Consider the following 21,602-nt stretch of genomic DNA (forward strand, 5'->3'; position numbering starts at 1 on the left):
GAAACAGAATAGAGAACCAAGAGATGAATCCAGCTACTTACCGCTATTTGATTTTTGACAAGCCAATTAAAAACATTCAGTGGGGAAAAGATTCCCTATTTAACAAATGGTGTTGGGTGAAATGGCTGGCAACCTGCAGAAGACTGAAATTGGACCCACACCTTTCACCATTAACTAAGATAGACTCTCATTGGATTAAAGATTTAAAATTAAAACATGAAACTATAAAAATAATAGAGGAGAATGCAGGGAAAACCCTTGAAGAAATTGGTCTGGGTGAGTATTTCATGAGGAGAACCCCCCGGGCAATTGAAGCAGCTTCAAAAATACACTACTGGGACTTGATCAAACTAAAAAGCTTCTGCACAGCTAAGAACACAGTAAGCAGAGCAAGCAGACAGCCCTCAGAATGGGAGAAGATATTTGCAGGGTATATCTCTGACAAAGGTTTAATATCCAGAATCCACAGAGAACTCAAACGCATCAGCAAGAAAAAGACAAGGGATCCCATCGCAGGCTGAGCAAGGGATTTGAAGAGAAACTTCTCTGAAGAAGACAGGCGCAAGGCCTTCAGACATATGAAAAAATGCTCATCATCTTTAATCATCAGAGAAATGCAAATCAAAACTACTTTGAGATATCATCTAACTCCAATGAGACTAGCCTATATCACAAAATCTCAAGACCAGAGATGTTGGCGTGGATGCGGGGAAAAGGGAACACTTCTGCACTGCTGGTGGGAATGCAAATTAATACATTCCTTCTGGAAAGATATATGGAGAACACTCAGAGATCTAAAAATAGATCTGCCATTCAATCCTGTAATTCCTCTGCTGGGCATATACCCAGAAGACCAAAAATCACAACATAACAAAGATATTTGTACCAGAATGTTTATTGCAGCCCAATTCATAATAGCTAAGTCATGGAAAAAGCCCAAGTGCCCATCGATCCACGAATGGATTAATAAATTGTGGTATATGTACACCATGGAATACTATGCAGCCTTAAAGAAAGATGGAGACTTTACCTCTTTCATGTTTACATGGATGGAGCTGGAACATATTCTTCTTAGTAAAGTATCCCAAGAATGGAAGAAAAAGTACCCAATGTACACAGCCCTACTATGAAACTAATTTGGGACTTTCACATGAAAGCTATAACCCAGCTACAACTTAACAATAGGGGGAAGTGGGAAAGGGGTGGGTGGGTAGAGGGAGGGGGATCGGTGGGATCACACCTGTGGTGCATATTACAGGGGTATTTGCGAAACTTGGTAAATGTAGAATGTAAATGTTTTGGCACAGTAACTGAGATAACGCCGGAAAGGCTATGTTAACCACTGTGATAAAAATGTGTCAGATGGTTTATGAAGCGAGTGTATGATGCCCCATGATCATATCAATGTATACAGTTATGATTTAATAAAAAAAAAAAAGAATAGCAAGATCTATATTTGGGCAAGAAAGTGAGGGATTGCCCAACGTCAACATCTATTCAACTAACAGTCTTATAATGACTCTATTGTGCGGATCAAGTCTTTTTTTTCCTCTGGCTCTCACAGTAGAAAGCACTATGGGGAAGGTTTGGCGTGTTCCACATTTCTAAAGTATTTGCTATTTAAGTGATGGGACAGGAGAGAGCATTGGTAATGAATATTAATGGGAGTTTTCTATGTGGCAATTCAAGTGCTAAGCCCTGGGTTTCAGTTGATATTGTCAAGACTATCCTGCTACGATTTCTATTTTATTTTGAAAATTCTCCCCTTGTCAAGAAACAAAAAGAGAGGAACAGAAAGCCAAGCAATGCTTCCCCTTCTTCCTGGCATATTCCTTTACCTTCCAGGGCTTTTCATTCCAGCCTCCCTTTTGCACTGCCACTGTGCCAGGAGCTATCTCTGTAACAGTCCTTATTACTTGATTCTGTCACCCTTACAAGAGAGATTCACCTTGAAGTAAAGGCTACGCCATGTGTACCTCTATATCCTTAGTACCAAATACAGTGCTTGGAACAAAGTGGGATCATTTCTTGAGTAAATAAATCAATAAAAATCAAAGACTATGCAGAGAGGTTAGATTATTCACAGAAATACAGATTTCTTCTTAAACTCACAAGGGTTGGATGTACTCTGTGAAAAAAAAAATCCAGGGTTTTAGGTCCAGAGGTCTTCAGGATAAAGACTAAGACAGTCACACAGCTACCCATCTCATTGTGAGTTGTAACTCTCGAAGAGGTGGTGCGTAATGAAAGAAGAATTGATAGGAAGGTTTAAGGAAATTAATGGTGGGCCACATGCAGTTACTTAAAGACCGTTGGCATATTCCAGAAATAAACTCAACTCCATACTTTAACAATAACTTCCCAAAGAGAGAACATTCTTTTGATGCCATGAGTGCTGAGCTCTCTCAGCTTCGCAGATGATTCACTCAGATCCAGGAGAGGGTGTGGGACTCCAATACAATCTTTTTCATTCTTTCCTTTGTGTGTGTGCTAAACGGTCTCTCAGGAGCTGCACTCTCTCTCTATTTCTGCTTCTCTTTTTCTGGGCTGTTATTTCAGTTAGCTCAGTGCAGTTCATAATAGTTGTCAAGATGAGAGAGAATTACTTTTTAAAAGATTTAGATTTTTTTTCTCTTAACCTTCCTTTTCACATCAGTTCTTTCCACAGCTAATACATTTTAAACTGTGAAAACTGCTTTGATCAATTATGTATTTAGGTTTTTCATAAACATGCTGATTTTATTACTTATGGAAACGATTAAGAACACATTTGTGTAGGATTTCTCTCGTACTGTCCCCAAGTGAATTCTTTATGTTTGCAGAGATTGCCCTATTTACTGATTTTATGAGGATCTTGCAGATATTTTTATTTTCATGAAATAAATAAGGATGTAGGTATTGTTTAAAAAAAACATTTTCAACACACAAATATCCATGCTGACAAATAATGGTTAGAAATGCGACAGCAAAATCTCCCCTTCAAGACAAACAGGTAATTCCACACCTCCCCAGCCTGCAGAGGTGGTACTCAGGGGGGTGCCTCTAGGTGGCAGCAAAAATGCTGCAAAATGTACCTACAAAATAATACCAACAGCATAATTAAAGAGAGAGGACAAATTAAAAATAGCTTCATTGTCGTGTTCAAAGTACTGTATATTTAGCTTTAGGCAACAGATTTATTTTAAAGACAAAAAAAGACCAGGCATGGTGTGCAGCTGGGAATGGAAATTAGTTAACCTCACAACACAAAGGGCAAAAGGCAGACCCTGTTACTTTACAGGACTGGATTTGGAAAGCACGTAAGAAAAGATTGTATAAAAGATACAGTTGTCACGGAGGGTGGCTCAAAGGCAAATGGCAAAAGCTTGACGTTTCAAACTGTGTTTTGCCTTACGTCCTTTCGGTTTCATTTTCCATAGCAGTGAATTCAGAATGCTGAACTCACACATGACACAGATTTGGGTTACTCAGTACATTTTAGTAAAATAAAGTGCCAAAAAATACCCTGTTATTTTTTTTTTTTAATTTAAACTTTTTTTTTTTTTTTGGTCATCAGTATTGTCCATAATTTTATTCCAGAAGGAAACAGCCTTTTTCTCATATCATATGTCAGGAATACCACATCCTCTGAGTGATAAGGGACTAACACAGCTTCAAGCCTTGATTTCTATTGGCCAAATCGAGCTATCTGAACACTCAGGTGTGGGGTAATCAGGGAAGGTTGACTAGTACCCGCTAACCTCAGAGGTGGAGCCTGGCATTATTTTCTGCTGACTCATTGATGGGGTAGGGAAAAACTCACCTGTGAAATGGAAGGTGGAAGAGAAGAACACTGCTGAGGAAGAACTATCAGAAAGAAGAAATATGCTGAGCTTTGGTAACCAGGAAGTATAATCATTCCAAGGAACAGTACCTATTGAGCACAATAATATGTGCATATTGGTATAGAAAATAAGGAATGATTTAAAATTTATATCATGGAGGATAAAATTAACTCTTTGATTTCAAGGATAACTTTCCTGCAATTGGCCGAATATCAACCACTGATTCTGTGGACAAATTGTTACTTTATAGTATAATGGCTGATGTTACTTTCTAAATTGAAGTCCAGAATGTTCTATGTTCTCTCAGATAGATTGAGAGTAGCTGAATAGTCACTCTAGATCTGATTTATGATGCTTTCCTCACTTGATATTTACCATTCTTGGGATTTTTTTTTTTTAATTGCAGTAGAGGAAATAAACAGGAATGCGTGTGAATTTTGGAAATGAGTGAGGAAGCTCAGGGCAGCAAGTGTTGGCAGACACTGCCCATTTCCTATCCCCTCTCCTCTTTTCCTAAAGGTTGAAAGGGTTCAAGAACAAGTGCAATCATATTTTTCCCCTCTTCTTATCCTAATAAATCATTCTGTTGTTAATAAAATCCTGTCTGTTTCCACAATATGCATTCAAAAGCAGGATTAGGGAACTGCCAAGTGATATAAGAGAAATAAAATCAAAGTTGGAGGGGAGATTCAGTCAGGTGGAGTGATTTATTTTCTTTATATAACTAGCATTGATACCCTAGAGGACAGAAAATGGCATTCTAAACAGAGAAATGAATATAATTTTTCTGTGTTACCTGGAGAGGGTAGTTACAACAACATACTGACAAATATATTGGAAGGATAACTGGATGGTGGGAAGGAAACGCCCCTCAACTGCTATCATGGTAGGTTATCTGGCCTTGTCTTGCTTTCACACTTGCTAAGAATGATCCTGATCTGTGACTGATACGCACACAACTGCCCACACAGTGTGTACAATCTGTCGGTTTTGAACAAATCAATTTTTTCGGGGGGGCACCAGTGCTTTCGTTTACTGCACAGAATGGGGGCGTGGAGGTTCACGAGGCATGGGGCTGTGGTGGGGGCACTTATTCCTCATCTCATCTGTACATTCAGCACCACTGCGGACACGGGCCTCGCCCTCACACCCAGGAACGGCCAAGACAGCTCCCCTGCCCTGGGGCGGTGCTGAGAGTTTCATCAACACAATCAAGGTTATAGGTAATAAAGCCATTACAAAGAGAGAGAGAACTAAATTGACATTTAGCGCTGCCTGTAGCTTCTCTCCTCTTTTCTTTCTACTTGTACATTTTTAGTAAATGTCAAATGTTCTATTTAAAATTTAAAAAGTAAAAAAAAGAATCCAAGTGTCTCTGTCCATTTTGGCTATTGTAACAAAAGACCATACACTGGGGTAATTTACAAACAGTTTTATTTCTCATAGTTCTGGGGGCTGAGAAATCCAAGATCAAGGTGCTGTCAGATTCCATGTCTGGAGAAGGCCCCTTTCTTGGCTCATGGACAGCTGTCTTCTCTGTGTCCTAAGAGGACCTCAGGGGTGGGGTGGGGCTCTTTGGGGTCTTTTTTATGAGAGTTTCACCCCTATGACTTAATCACATCCCACGGCCCTACCTCCTAATACATCACATTGGAGATTTGAATTTTGGAGGAACACAATTACTGCTCCATAGCACGAGTTTATGTAGGCCAGATAAAAAATATGGAAAAATGTTTTCCTATTTCATAAAAGAATTTAGAAAATGTTTGTTTTATTTCTTCTGGTGTAATTTTTTGTAGGAATTCACTTCTGTTCAAGCTAGAGTTTGATAGAGCAAGTTGCAAGTCAGATGCTAAATAGAGTAAAAGCCCAGAAGGAAAGAGTGAGTGTGATGTTTGAAGAGTGCATCCAGGAGCTCTAGGTTGTCAGAGACGGGGTTGGAGAGAGAGCAGGTGGGGAGCACGTGAGGAGGGCTCTGAATAATCACAGCAAATAGCTTTGGGCAAATGCAACTTTTTTTATCAACTGGAAAGTGGTGGTGTTGTAAGAGTCTGATCACCTAAAAAAGCCAGATCCTCCTCTCTAAACAGCAAACACATAAACGGCACGTGTTGAGCTGAGAATTTCATCCACTTTTGGGAACTGTGGAATTGCATTTTCACCTTGGCACAGCCTCCTGTTTTTGAAACATAGTGATTTGATATAAATAGTGATTTGTCATCTCCTAGAGACAACCTGACAACAAATACAGCTAATCATTTCATTCTGAACTGCAGCGGGATGGTGGAGAGTAATTAGACACATGCCTGATGGAGACTTTGCATTATGAAGTGTATGGGAATTTGCTTTGAAGGGAAGAAACAATTAGAGATAGAGATTTAAAGAAGACTGTAAGAAGCAGGGGGTCTCTCATGTTTTATTTCCTAAAGCCAAAAAAATTCCTGTAAAATCCCTACTTAACTTACATTCTTAAGGGAGAGATCAAGCCTTTTGAAGAATAGGCATACCTTAAAATCAATCCTCATGGTATAGCTAAGATCAAAGAAAAGATAACACTCTAAGGGCCCTGCTGCTTGAATTGTTAACCTAGGTAGATTGCCACTGACTCACAGGAGTAAAGGTGTCTAGAAAAAATCGTCTAAAATCCCTCCTGCTCTTTGGCGAGATGCCTTTTTGGATCAGAGAACAGCGGAAGCTCTTCCATGGCTGACCCTGGCACTTCCCAGATCCTAGAGTCTCATTCTAAGGAAAATGGATAGAAATGCCTACAAGTCAATATTATAATTGATATGTCACAATTATATCATGCATAGCATTCGAAGAAGTCATTGTTTGAGTAAACTGGCTTTTTCTCAGAGAAAGCGAAGCCTGTAATGTGTCTAAAGAAGGGTATGTCCAGATGTACGTGGGGTACCTTTATTCCTGCTTGACTGCCTGGGTGACAAACGATTCAGTGTCCCCAAACATGCTTTAAATTGAGACTTAATTAACTGCTCTCCTTTTCTTTTCTTTTCTTTTCTTTCTTTCTTATTTTTATTTTTTTTTTTTGCAGTTTTTGGCCAGGCCTGGGTTTGAGCCCGCCACCTTCAGCGTATGGGACCGGTGCCCTACTCCTTTGAGCCACAGGCGCCACCCTACGCTCCTTTTCTTAACAACACATTTGCATGATGCCATCCATGGCTGCCCACAGAATATTTGTATCTTTTTTGAACTCAGAAATCATGATTTTGTTTTGTATCACTATTAATAAAGAAAACTTGAAAACTCTCCATGTTTCTGACTCTGTCATCATGCTTTTATTCAAGATTCTAGTTAAATGAGTCTCCATCCTGTATGATTAGAAATTATTATATTATCAAAATAGTCATTTATGCCCCTCTTGGTATTTCTGAGCATTCTGGAGGGAAAGCTCCAATGTCCGAAGTGCCACCTTTTGCTCCTGTCTGACACGCTCTCTTCTCTCTCCCGATTGCCCATAGTCTGGTGCTCTCTTGGACTCTTTCTAGCCCACTTTGCTTTGGAAACTTGGGGAGAGATGACAACTTGCTTCCAGGGCATCACTAATAATAAAGTTGATATGTTTAATTTCTAAGGTGTAAAGATAAAAAAGGAAATCAGAATGCAGAAATAATGCTAAAAATAGATATCATTAAATGAGACGGGCTCCAAAAATGTGTCATCCTCTCCCAGTCGCAGGGACCTCAACTACCATTTCAATGACACAGGACACAGAGATATTCTTGAACGTGCTTCTTCCTCAGATTCCGTCTCCTTCTTCCGTCTCTTTTTGCCATATTAGTGTTCTCTGTACTGGACTTCCACAAATATGCAGCTTCTAAAATACTGTTTAGAGCATTTTCTCTCTCCTGCCCCTGCCAGCCTTGGTTGTTTTAGGGCCATTCTTTTGCAAATCCAAAAGGTTCATTAACATGTTTTTCCTAAACAGGAAAAGAATGATGCCAAAGAATAAACTCTGCTTTCACCTGTACAACAACATTCGTCACATGAACCACAAGTAGCTTTAAAAATAAGGAATTCTGCATGATTCCTGATGAATTACCAATCTCTCCTTCAGTAATACAGAACATCCTTTTTACTTTGCCACCGTCAACTTCCTCTTTCATTTTGTTTAACAGCAATCTTCAAGCGTTCATCATTCTAGTTGAGTCCTACCCAAACCACACCCCCGTGCCTAGAAATCGTAGTGCAAAATTCATCTTAATTGGGAGGAGAGCGTTAAGTAGCTTTTGCACAATCGCCCTCCGCTTTCAGCCTTTCTGCTCCACTTTTCAATTTAACTCCATTCCCACCCTCGTTACTTCTTCCTTGCAGTCTCAGAGGATGTGCTGCTTCTCTTCCTACTGAGGCAGATCCTCCAGGTGAGCTCTGGATTTTATCATTCCCCTGTGAAATCCCTCGGATTGTTGCTTCGTTGTTCACTTTCTCTTCTGTTTCGACTTGTCCCACTGTAATGATGATTTCCCCTGAAGATCAGTAAAAGTCTAGGTTGCTTTTTGTTTATTTATTTTGTTTGAGAGAGAAGATCTCACCCTGTTGCCAGGGCTAGAGTGCAATGGCAGCTCCCAACCCCTTGGCTCAAGCCATCCTCCTGCCTCAGTTTCCTGAGTAGCTGGGACTACAGGCATATGCCACCACACCTGGCTAATTTTTAAATTCTTTCTCTTTATTTTTGTAGGGACAGGATATTGCTATGCTGCTCAGGGTAATTTTTGTTGTTTGCTTTGTTTTCTTATCCTGGTAGTTGCTAGTCCTTCCATTCTTGGCTTGAATGCACTGGGTCTCAATGTATTATTCTTTATGCTTTATTCTTTTAGACTTTTATTTTACAATTAAAAATTCTATCCTCTACTATTTTATTTAGTATTCTTACCTACATTTTTTCAGTATTAGTATAGTTTCAATTTTTTTGGTGCTACCCTCACTCTGTTTTAAATATCATAGTTTCGCTAATCTTGTAAACTAAATTGGAAGGATTTCCACCGGTATATTAGACAGCAATTAACTGGATAGTTGGGATGAGGATTCAGAACAATTTGTACTACATAGGAATAGCCTGTTTCCTAAGAAGTTACAACACAGCAGTGTATGTAGCTTAGTAACATTTTAGAGACATTTCGTCCTTTGACATGTTTCCAACATTTTAGTGATTTGATGTTCAGTTTCATCCTTCTTGAAATAATTTAAATCATTTGTTTTGCCCATAACTTTTCACTCTGACTTTTATTTTTGTAGTAATATCGCTCTCTATATTTTTCTGTTGCTTGCATGTATTTTCCTGATACAGCTTTTGTTCTATCCTTCATTTTCACATGTTCACTGCCACATGTTTTTAAGTATCACTCTTAAATGTAAATGGAATACATTATTTTCTTATTTGAAGAATGATCCTCATCTATTAGAAAATTTCACCTATTTAAAGCTACTTTGAATACAGTTTATGTTTTCCTTTTTTATTTCAGTTTATTGTGTTTTGTTTCATTTCTTCGTTTATTTCTTCTTTTCTCTCATCTGCCCTTTTCAGATCACCATAGTTTTTCTTGTTTTATTTCCCCACAACTGGCAGCTTAACAGTTGCACATACTAATTATGCTTACAATGGTTACTATAAAAATTTAATGTAAATTTTTAATCTTATGTATTTTATAATTACCTAGGGTTGACTTTTAGGTAGATACTCTTATAGGTAAGAGACAAACAAGACTTATAGTTACTTCTATTTTCCTTTGTTGAGCGCTTCCTAAGTTAAGATCATTTAGTATTTTATTTCAAGATTTATTCTTTTGTATTATATATTACACAATTTACTGTGTTAACTAGTGTCCTTACTTTTATATTCCATATTTCCTAATTTTTAATATTTTCAGTTTTGATGAAATATACAGGCATGCCTCAGAGATACTACAAGTTAGGTTTCAGACCACTTAATAAATAAATTCATAGTAGAGCAAGTCACATGAATGTTTTACATGCCCAGTGCAAATGAAAGTTACGTTTACGTTAGACTGTAATTTATTCAGTGCATAATATTATGCCTAACAATGTGCATACCTTAATGAAAATACTTCATTGCTAAAAAAAGCTAACATGAAAACCACATCCATATCTTTGCACATCTCTATCAGAGCTCTTGAAAGATCAGATACATTGCCAATGACCAGTATTATTTTGAGAGAAACCTTTTTTTTTCCTGAACAATAGGATTTAACAATGGGCTTAAAATAATGAATCATGCTACAAACAAATACACTGTCATCTAGGCCTGTTGTTCCATTTATGACACAGGCAGAATAGACTTAGCCTAATTCTTAAGGGCCCTAGGATTTTCAGACAGGTAAGAGTTTCAACTTAAGTCACTAGCTGCATTAGCCCCTACACAAGAGGGTCAACCTGTCCTTTGACAGTTTGAAGCCACACATTGACTTCTCCTCTCCAGTTATTTAAGTCTAGATGGCATCTTCTTCAAACAGAAAGATGTTTCATCTACACTGAAAATCTGCACACCTGCCTTCAGTAATGACCCTAGCTAGCTCTCCTTAATACAATGCTGTGGGGATCCCGTCAGCACTTGCTGCTTCACCATGCACTTTCATGCCATGGAAATGGATTCCTTCCTTCCTTCCTCCCTCCCTTCCTTCCCTTCCCTTCCCTTCCCTTCCCTTCCCTTCCCTTCCCTTCCCTTCCCTTCCCTTCCCTTCCCTTCCCTTCCCTTCCCTTCCCTTCCCTTCCCTTCCCTTCCCTCCTTCCTTCCTTCCTTCCTTCCTTCTTCCCTCCCTCCCTCCCTCTCTCTCTCTCTCTCCCTCTCTCTCCTTCCTTCCTTCCTTCCTTCTTCCTTTCTTTCCTATTTATTTTTTATTAAATCATAGCTGTGTACATCAATGCAATCATGGGGTACAATGTGGTGGTTTTATATACAATTTGAAATATTTTAATCAAACTGGTTAACATAGCCTTCACAGCATTTTCTTAGTTATTGTGTTAAGACATTTATATTCTACATTTAGTAAATTTTGTATGTACCCTTGTAAGATGCACCATAGGTGTGGTTTGTTAAATGTCATAAACCAACCTCTGCTAATTTCAAAATTTTCTTCTGCTGGTTTCTTGCCTCTCTCAGACTTCATAGAGTTGAAGAAAGTTAGAGCCTTGCTCTGGAGTACGCTTTGACTTAAGCAGACATTGGGGTTGGTTTGATTTTCTATCTAGGTCACTAAAACTTTCACTATATCAAAAATAAGAGTATTTTTCTTTGTTATTATTTGTGTGTTCATCAGCATGGTACTATTAATTTTCTTCAGGTAAAAAAATTATTTTCCTTTATTATATTTCACCTCACTTATAAGTTTTCTTTTTAAAATAAATTCTATTAAATATATTATAGACCATACATGTATATATTGTATATAAATTTATATATATAGCCTCTATGTCCAGTATATTGTGTATATATTTATATATAGTGCATATATATATATATATATCTATGTCCAGTAAATTTTTGTCATAGATTTTCTTCAACAAACTGTTCCCTTGGGAGGTTTCTTTATTCATCCTTCTAACTCACTAATTCGTTCCTTAGTTGCATTTGGGAAATATAATTAAAAACAAAAACAACAACAAAACCATTTGTCACACCAGAAAACTTTCTGACAAAAACAGAAGAGAAAGAAATGAGTTTACATATTGAATAATCATTAAACCAGAATATGATGTGCTTCCCAGGGAATTTTGTAAGGGTTTCAAAGACAGAAAGGAATCTCATCTGATTGTGTAGTCCAGCAGATACAATATGCTACATGTAAGTTCTTAAGATAAAAAACTAGTCCTCGATTAAGAGGACTTGATAGTACTATTAGTCACATATATTTCATCTTAAATTCACTTGATAATTAGATTGACTGGGTATGTTAGCCAATTGGCTTTATCCAAAGGAAGAGCAAACTTCTCATATCTTTACATCAGAAGGAAGTTTTGCAACTTGGTGGGAATAAGCCCGCCAACTCATTCCATTCCAGGGAAACTGGGAGATGGGGTACTATCTCTGTAGATGATTCCATCTCAGACAAATAGCTCTGAGGTCCTTGAGAAAGATATTTTGGGTTATAAATTTAAAAAGAGTCTAAAAAGGTTTACATACATTTCAAAAATATAGCTAAACAACTTGAAAATACAAATTTTCTAAAGTTAATGCTCTAACAAAAGTGGGGAGTCTATCCTTTTATTTTTAATGGGAAACTTTAAGCTTCTTATTTTTGTCTTTTCCCTTACAATTGAGACTATTTTCATTTTTCAAAATCTCTATTGTGGGGTTTTTTTTTGTTTTTTTGTTTGTTTGTTTTCTTTTTCTAGTATCCTGTTCTCATTTTATGAATACGACAACTGTTTGAAGTTCTCTGAAGATAATATGCTTGCTTATTTTATGCTTATCCTGAGTTTGTATTCTTCGATGTATTTTTCATTTTATTGGGTTTAGTTTGGTGCTTCTCTTCCATGGCTTATTAGCCGTATTTTTAATAGAAGATTTCTGATTAATTCCTTCTGAATGTAGGTTCCAGCTCTAGGAGTTTTCCTCTTTTTATGTTTACAGAGGAAGGATATGACAAACATATGCCAATGTGGGGAATCTGCTGATATTTTATAATCCAGGCTTAAGGATCTCTTCAGTTTCACTTAGATTGAGACATAATCTAGGGAATATTGCACTAGCCCAATAAACCTTGTGTGGTTTATCTGGTTCTAAGCACAAGCACTGACTATTATTAAGCCGGAGCTGTAGAGATGGAGCATGTACATAGGCACTGTGCTAATATTAATCTTTCTGGCAATTGTTGCCAAGTAATGTGTTTCTTATGTCACTTGATGTTAATTGTGAGTGTTCTGTGCCTGACACAATTAGCTATCCACCTGTCAGTTTGCGCCCTTTATTTCTTACCGTGAGAAAGTTCTTTATTGGGGAGCTGCTATGGCCCAGAGTTCAAAGGATGATTAATAACTAACCATGGCAGTCTCTGTTATCTTTGTACATGTATGGACTTGGTCAAGAAGTGAAAACGTAGTCCAAATCTGGCTGTAAAGAAACGTAAGAGCCAAGGGAATGTGTGGAAGGTAGATAAGCTGATCTCTATGTGGGACCCTCCAATTCAGGGTAAAACACACAGGTGGGCCATTCCTATGGCTCCTCCCAGATCACTGAAGACTCTCACCAGACCACCTAAGAAGAAAGGAGCCTGGGGTGAGCCCAGTCAGGGGACTATCAACATGACTATTGGTGCATGAGGGATCAAAACAACTGGTGGGTTAAAACCTCTGGACTCTGGATCAGCAGTTTAGATTAGGGAAGTTAAGATATCTGCCTTGAAGGGACTAAACCTGCTTTCCCCATCTCCTTTGTTAATCATACATTATCAGACTTTTCCAGACATTCCAGATTAATCCACCTTCCTGGGAGCTGAGGATTCCCTCTAACCTTTTTTTTAAGCACAAACAAACAAACAAACAAACCCTAAGAGATTGGAATGGTGCTGCACTGCTTCAATCTGCCACTAGGTACACAAGACAGTGTATGCCTCTCCAGATTTATCAGCCTTTATGCATTAAGTTGACGTGAAGTCTCCTTCTTCCTTTAGTGCTGTCTCCCTTGTCAGCCCCCAACCTGAGTCAGAGTCCCCCCAGTACCCTGACAGGAAAGAATGCTGAGGTCTCCTGAAAAAGTTTTTCTTTATTCTTTCATTATACAAGAAAGAGCAATAGGAGAGCCTCCGTTTTTGTTCTTGCTTAGGAGGTTTCATGTGAGGGGATGGTGTTTGGAGGTATGAGAAACTTAAAACGACCTTAAATATGAAGATGCTGGCAGATAAGGAATTTAGAAAGGCCTTTGAAGGTTCTTGATGCTGCAGTGTGAACCCACAGAATCAACCCTGGAATGGTTTGTATTTAGACTTTGCTATAGGTAACCTGATGTGATAATTTTTTTCCTATTCCCTGATTTTCATTTCAACACTCTACTCTGCTTGTTGACTGTATGTCAACAACTCTTCTTTTACAGCACATGTTTTAGGCTGTCATTGTCTATTAGGTTTCCCTATAGATCTGGTCTTTATATTTCAGGGGTTCTTTATCCTTGATCTGATTGGAATACTTTGTTAAATTTTAATCTTTTTAAGAATTTTCTTTAATAGGAATTACACAAAATATGTACACATAACTCTTCTGATATGGAAGGGATTTGGAGCAAAATTGGACTATAAAGAAATAATGTCCAACCTGTATTTTTCTACTATCATCAGCTCCCAGTTTACGTTTAACCAAAAGAAAGGTTCTTGCCCTCAAAATCCAGCTGTGTTGTCATATCTTCTAATAATACTCCCCCAGTCTCCTCAAATTTCTATTTTATCCTTTGTGTAACTGGATTATATTTACCACTCAGTGTTGAAATTGTATTACCTAAGCATTTTCTTCAACTGGGTTGTAAAGTTGTCCTGTCACACCGTATTTTAATTTTGCAAATTGGTTTACTCAGTTTATTCTTTGTCAAGCCTCGACATTTTCTGTTGAGTTGAATATGTTCTAGTTCTTTTTTTTTTTTGACAGGGTCTCACTTTATCACTGTGGCATCACAGTTCACAGCAACCTCCAGCTCTTGGGCTTAGGTGATTAGGTGATTCTCTTGCCTCAGCCTCCTGAGTAGCTGGGACTACAGGCATCCACCACAACTTTTTTGTTGCAGTTTGGTTGAGGCCAGTTTTGAACCTGCCACCCTCGGTATATGGGGCCAGAGGTCTAGTCACTGAGCCACAGGTGCTGCCCTATATTTCAGTTCATGATGGATTTACTTTGTACAAAAGGATTGGAATCTATAATGACATGTCTTAACAAATTCTAATTTTATCTCCTGTACTTTATCTGAAATATTTAAATCTAAAAGTGCTAGACTTACATCATCAAGGTAACCTATGGCAGAGATTTTCATGGATATAACTCAAATGTGACCTTCTTTCTCTCTCCTTGTTTACTTTACATAGCCATTTTTTTAATTTGTTCTTCTCTTTATAAATCAGATTACGTGTGGACATTCTTATTGATATGATATTAAATGATTTGCAATTACATCTTCAGGGATCTGATATTCAATTTACTTAAGATTTTGATTCAACTAAGTTCACAAAACAGCTATTGGAACCCAGAATGTGATAATCTTTATGCCAAATCTATGTATAGATGTCAATTTCTCTTTTTGGGGAAATACAGGTATATTTACATCTACATCATTACATAGATATGTAGATTAATATATTTATTTCAGAACTTTGATGCAAGTACTTTCAAATGTGATTATGTGGTTTGTCTAAATCTTTTCATAAAAACAAACAAAAAGACCAAAATTCACATCATAAGAAAGATATTTGTACCAGAAAGTTTATTGCAGCCCAATTCATAATTGCTAAGTCATGGAAAAAGCCCAAGTGCCCATCAATCCACGAATGGATTAATAAATTGTGGTATAAGTACACCATGGAATATTATGCAGCCTTATAGAAAGATTGAGACTTTACCTCTTTCATGTTTACATGGATGGAGCTGGAACATATTCTTCTTAGTAAAGTATCTCAAGAGTGAAAAAGTACCCAATGTACTCAGCCCTACTATGAAACTAATTTAAGGTTTTCACATGAAAGCTATAACCCAGTTACAACCTAAGAATAGGGGGAAGGGGGAAAGGGAGGGGAGGGAGGTGGAAAGTGGGTTGAGGGAAGGGAATTGGTGGGATTACACCAGTGGTGCATCTTACAAGGGTATATGTAAAACTTGGTAAACGGTTTGTGAAGCTAGTGAATAATGCCCCATGATCATATCAATGTACACAGCTATGATTTAATAAACAAACAAACAAACAAAAAAAAAAAGGCTCGACACCTGTGGCTCAAGCAGCTAAGATGCCAGCCACATACACCAGAGCTTGCGGGTTCGAATCCAGCCCTGGCCCGCCAAACAATGACAGCTGCAACCAAAAAAATAGCTGGGCGTTGTGGCGGGCTACTTGGGAGGCAGAGGGAGGAGAATTGCTTGAGCCCAGGAGTTGGAAGTTTCTGTGAGCTGTGATGCCAGAGCACTCTACCCAGGGCAATAGCTTGAGGCTCTGTCTCAAAAACAAACAAACAAAAAAAATCTATGTATCCTTTATTTATGGGGGTATAGTATTTAGTTAAATTAGCACAATCTATAGTAACAGACAATCCTGGACATTTCAGAAGCTTAATAAATATAAATTGAATTCATGTTTATTTAAAATTAAATCAGTAATTTTATTTTTTAATACTTTTTCAATCAGTGATTTTATTTGGCAACATGTTACATTAATTTTTATGAAGTCATTCAGAAAGCCAGTCTATAAACATCTATCATATTTGATATATGGTTTAAAATTCACCATGAGCCAAAGAATTTAGGAGGAAAATGAGATGGGGGAAAGAGAGAAAAATTCATATAATATATGAAACGTGCATATTTCATTCATTGCTTGTGTCTGAAAGCAGCATATATCATTTTACTTAGATGGAGGATGGAAAATGCTAGGTGTTTTCATGGAAGGCTGGGAAATGTGGTCCAGCTGTGTGCAAGATAGAAAAGCTGAGTTCTGGGGACTGCACTGCAGTCTCTGCTACAGACCTCCACCAAAGTGGTCAGCACAATCTGATAAAGATTACGGAGGTGGTTCAGGCTTGCATTCTCATTTTCTCTACTAACTTTAAATCTCCATTTGTTTTATTAAAACTTTCCTAATCAGGCCAGCTTGGGGAAATTGACCAGACTAATACATTAAAAGTTAGAAGTGAAAATGGATACTCACTCAGCGGGTGACTGTCCTCAAATTCTGCAAGCTCCAGTGATCAGTATATGAGAATGTATTTTCTCTTATTAGCCTCCGTAATGAGCCACCAGTCAACAAGGATGCAGTATATCAGTAGATGTTTTCTTCTTTTTCTCTTCAGTTTAATGAGGAAAGAGAGAAGTTATTTTGTTGATATTGTAACCATTAGCCAACTGCAAAGGTTTTCCAGGCTAAATTGGAGGAGACAGGAGGGGGTGGTGGTGACCGGCTGTGTGAATTTTCTAAACTCTTCTTTTTTTCCTATTTTTTAATAAAGTGACAAGTTATCATGAAGTATGATAGCAAAGCACCTCAGTAATGAACACAGCACTTGAAAGCCTAGGAGTGGGTATAATTAAATATATATGCTTTTCTCTTCCTAGCAGAGAACACAGGATTTTTTTTCTCTTCTCCAGTTGCAAGCATGGTGGTGGTAAAAGGATAAGAGGTTTGGTGTTTAAGATAAAATTCGATTTTGAAGCCTTTACTTTTCTCCTTACTACTACTGTGTATTTGGGGAGTAACTTAAAATTCTGAACCTCAATTTCTACATCTATTTGATTGGTATAACTATATACTACATATACTGTATTTACATAACAAAACTTTTTGAAGGGTTCCACACAATTAGTTGGAGTATCTAGTATGCACCTGGCTCCCAGTAAGCACTCTGGAGGAAATCTTAGGTTTTTGGCTAGGGAATTAATGGGACAGAATAGCTCTCTGGAAAACATTCTATGCGAAACATCTGATCCCGAGTGTGAAACCCCTCAGACCATTTCTTCATCATTTATTGAAACACACCCTCATCCTGCAGGCACCCTGTCCTCACTGATCCCCAAACCCTTTACACATACTTCTTTTTTTTTTTTTAATTAAATAGTAAAGAGGTAGATCATGTATATCTTAATGCATTTATGGGTACGATGTGCTGTTATCATATACAATTTGGAATGCTTACATCACACTGGTTAATATATCCCTCACCTCATTTACTTCATTATTGTGTTAAGCCCTTTCTCTTCAAATCGTGTAAATCTTTTGCCTTTTACACATACTTCTTTTAAGACGTTACCGCATTTATACATCAGCCTTTAAGCATTGTGTCTCTTTAAACAGATGGTTAACTTCTAAGTGACTGGATCATGGGTTCTCTTTGCTTTTCCCTCTTTAATTCATCAATGACTAAGTAATAGCCTGAATTTTTGATTCCAGGCACTGGGCTAGGCACCACAGTGATCAAGAATGGATAGACAGATCTCCCCCTTTTTACAGAGCTTATACATGACAGCACCATTGGCTCTACACTGCTTTCTTAGTTATACTTAAATCTGGCCCAGGAAAATAAGGATTGTTCAAATAGAGTAGAATCTCCGGAGTTGATAACCTCCTTATGTTGACCTGATTTTCATAGTTGAGACATGCATCCCATGTGCAAATTGGTACAGCAGGCCTAGTTCCTTGTGATGACCACCTCTGTGTGTTGACCAGGGTGTTACAGTCCATTGGGCAGTCAATGTATAGAGGTTATGTTGTATGTATACCTGTTGAAAGGAACCACCTGATGTTCAGCCCATGAGGACAAAAAAGATAGAAACCAATAGGAGATCATGGCTCACTGTCTTCATTCTACTCCACCAAACCTCGATTATGGTGAAAAGGAACAAGTGGGAAGAGGACTGCTCCCCGCTGCAGGGAGAATGGAGACTGAAGACCCCATTCTCGGCAAGGGAAAATATCCCAAGAAAAAAAGGGAAAAATAGAGAAATAAGCTGAGCAAGGTGGAATAAAAGTAGTTTAGATAGTTTACCTTTAAACCAGCAGCTCAATTACTTATCTAAGCAGTTGCTTTTGCTAGAAGCCTGGCCTGTAAGGGATACAGCTTGCAAACACCCCTGCTGGGTATGTAAACACTCTGAAAAAGAATGACCACAGAGGAGCTATGTGCAAGACCTGGTCGGGGGGACATTAACGAGGTCAACCCCTGCCCAGTCAACAGTCAAAGCAAATACCCATTGTGGGGTTTTGTATTATGGCCATGGCAGAGATCAAGGGATCAGCTTGAGCCCTGAAATATGGGTAGGAGGGTTTGTACCTTTATCACAGAGGAAGACACCTTTGGGTTGGAGATAAGAGGAAAATTCCTCTTTTCCACTGATTCTTCAAAGGAGTTTGATGCCACTGTGTCTTCTCCACAGAGAACTAGTAGGGAGTTCCCCCCGCCAAGGGATCTGTGTGTGTGTGACCACAGACAGGAGTCTATCCCTACACTGGCTCAGGTTTCAGAATTCTCAAGGACACTTAGACCCTTAAAGTTAATGATTATAGATTGAATAATAACTAATGTGTTTACTCAGAGAGACTGCTGACTTTGTATTTTTTTTTTTTTTTTTTTTTTTTTTTTGGCTAGGGCTGGGTTTGAACCCCCCACTTCCTATATATGGGGCCCAGGCCGCCCTACTCCTTTGAGCCACAAGTGCTGCCCCTTGCTGATGTTTTTTGTTCCCTTCCTCAGCTAACCCTCGGGCTAAATGAGATAATTACTGTCAATAAAAACTGAGTGGAATACTCAGGGGCATTTGCTGGAACTCCACAAGCTAGCCGTGGTCCCCTGTGTTTCTACCTTGGAAAACTCTATTCTGCGTGTCTTGTCTCTTTATCTCTTGCCACTTTTAACTTTGCTTTTCTTCATTGGACCGCTTCCAGTTCCACAGGTATTACAGGACCCTACCCCCGGGGTGGGACCCCCAGCACCAGCCAGCCCCCTAAATTGCCCCAGTGCAGAATAGCTTTGCTCAGGGCTTATTACTTCCTATCATAGCTCCTAACATGCTAAGCACAGATGTGGACTTGGCCCAATGTGCACACTATAGCAATTACTTTTCCTACCATACCATTTTGTTAAAAAAAAAAAAAAAAAAAGAAAGAAGTTCATCAAGGAGCATCCTTCATAATAAGGGTGGCCCTTAGGAAAACTTGTAAAGTGGGATTCAATGAACATTTACATTAAAAAAAATTTAAACCTCATCATATTTGCTTAAATGTAGACATTTTAAGTATGTTCAGAAAAGTCACTCACACCATACGCACTGCGCTTGATTTAATGTTGAAGCATAGCCCCGAAGGCGCCAGTGTGAGAACCTATCAAGGAAACTGTTTGGCAAATAGAAAAGAAATAAGAACCCGGAGTTGATTGAGACTGTGCTCAGGCCCGAGCAGTCACAGTGGAATATTTATATTTTTGAAGTTAATGTTTTTTTTAAAACTGCTTGTCTACACATTAATTTGTAGTTTGTCCTTTTTCTATACCACATGCACTAGATTTAGTAATTTTTTAAGCCAAGTTCAGCAATTTATTGGGCTTAGTTTGCAGTCCAGAAACTGATCACATACCTACCCTGACAAGACAGTCTTAATGAGTCTGAAATCAGGAGCTGAGGCCCTGGATGAGCTAATTCTGCAACCCAAGGCCCTGAGCCAGTTGCTGGAAATTATCCCAAATGGATGCTGAGTCTTGCCACCTGCAGCAAAACTCCACTCCCCCCACGCACGTCCCTTCCCAGAGGTGGTGTGGTGTGGCACCACTAAAATGTCTTCAGAAAACTTTTTTCTTCTATTTTAATTGCATTTTAGGATTAAAAAAAATGTACAGCTCTGCAAATTTATTGCTGTTCAAATGGAGAAAGAACCGTACATAATACTGTAGCAATTACAAAGGTCAAAAGATTCTCTCTCCTCAGGCTGTTTTATGGTTCAGAGAAGCAGCGCTTCTGAACACATAATGAACACCACAATCTCCTTTTGGATTGGGAAGAAACCCCCAGCTCCCAGCAAAGGTGTTCTAATGAGATACTGTATTAGTGTAATACTGCTTTCAAAGCAATCACCAGCATGCTGATTGCTCCCTGGGCAGGGTTGATCCATGAGCCTTATTTGAAACAAGATGAAGGCATATTTGACAGGAAAGATTGGTTTTTAGAAAGAAAGAAGCCATTGGGATGTGCACCACTGAGCCCAAAGAATCACTGTCCCTGCCTGAGGCTTTTAGCAGCTTTGTAACGGATGAAAAAAAAAAAAAAAAAAAGTCAGAAATCAGGAAGATAAAGCAAGATGCCTTGACAAGTTTAAGGATATAAGCACACAAAGATACCAGTTTTTCCTGTGTTCGAATCTTCATGAACAAAATCAATACAACTGGGACAGAGGTTGTTTTGGATCCAAGACCACTGTTAGGGACTGGGAAGTTTCACCTGTTGCTCTCACCAGAGATGTGCACTGCCTTCTCCACCCACGAAAGGGCTGGAAGTTCAGATTGGAGGAAACCTTTCTTAGCGTTTTCTGGTACACCTACTTTCTTTATCTTTTAGAAATAATAAAGTAAATCATTGTGATATATTTAAAGGATAAAATGTTGAGCATGATATAAATATTGACACTATAAACCTAACTTTAGAGAGTCCAATCATTTAAATGTGCCATCTAATTTCGTGGCCTTTGTCAGAATATCTGAATTTCTTAAATCTAAGGTTCTTTCCTGCAAAATGAAAGAATTAATAAAAAAAGGGTTATTTCCTGAAGGTCTATTTAGTCCTAAAATTTTATATTCTGTGTTTAGTTACTTTAGACAGCCAGGAAGTCCTTTATAACTGATTTGTTATTTATATAGTACAGGGATCTGCCGCTGATTAGGAACTGGATCCCCATTCTGAGTTAACTTCCAGAGCTTTAGTTAGAGGTCCTGCTTCCTCTACATAGAGGGCAGAACAAATCTAAGAAAGAGGAAATTCTACTCCTCAGCCTGGGCATAACTGCCAATCAGAAAGACCATTTGGTGATTCCATGAAAAGTTCTTTCTGGTTGATGATTCCACATGCCAGAATTCTCACTGATAT

Source organism: Nycticebus coucang, chromosome 4 (assembly GCF_027406575.1).
Source record: "Nycticebus coucang isolate mNycCou1 chromosome 4, mNycCou1.pri, whole genome shotgun sequence".
Classification (NCBI taxonomy): domain Eukaryota; kingdom Metazoa; phylum Chordata; class Mammalia; order Primates; family Lorisidae; genus Nycticebus; species Nycticebus coucang.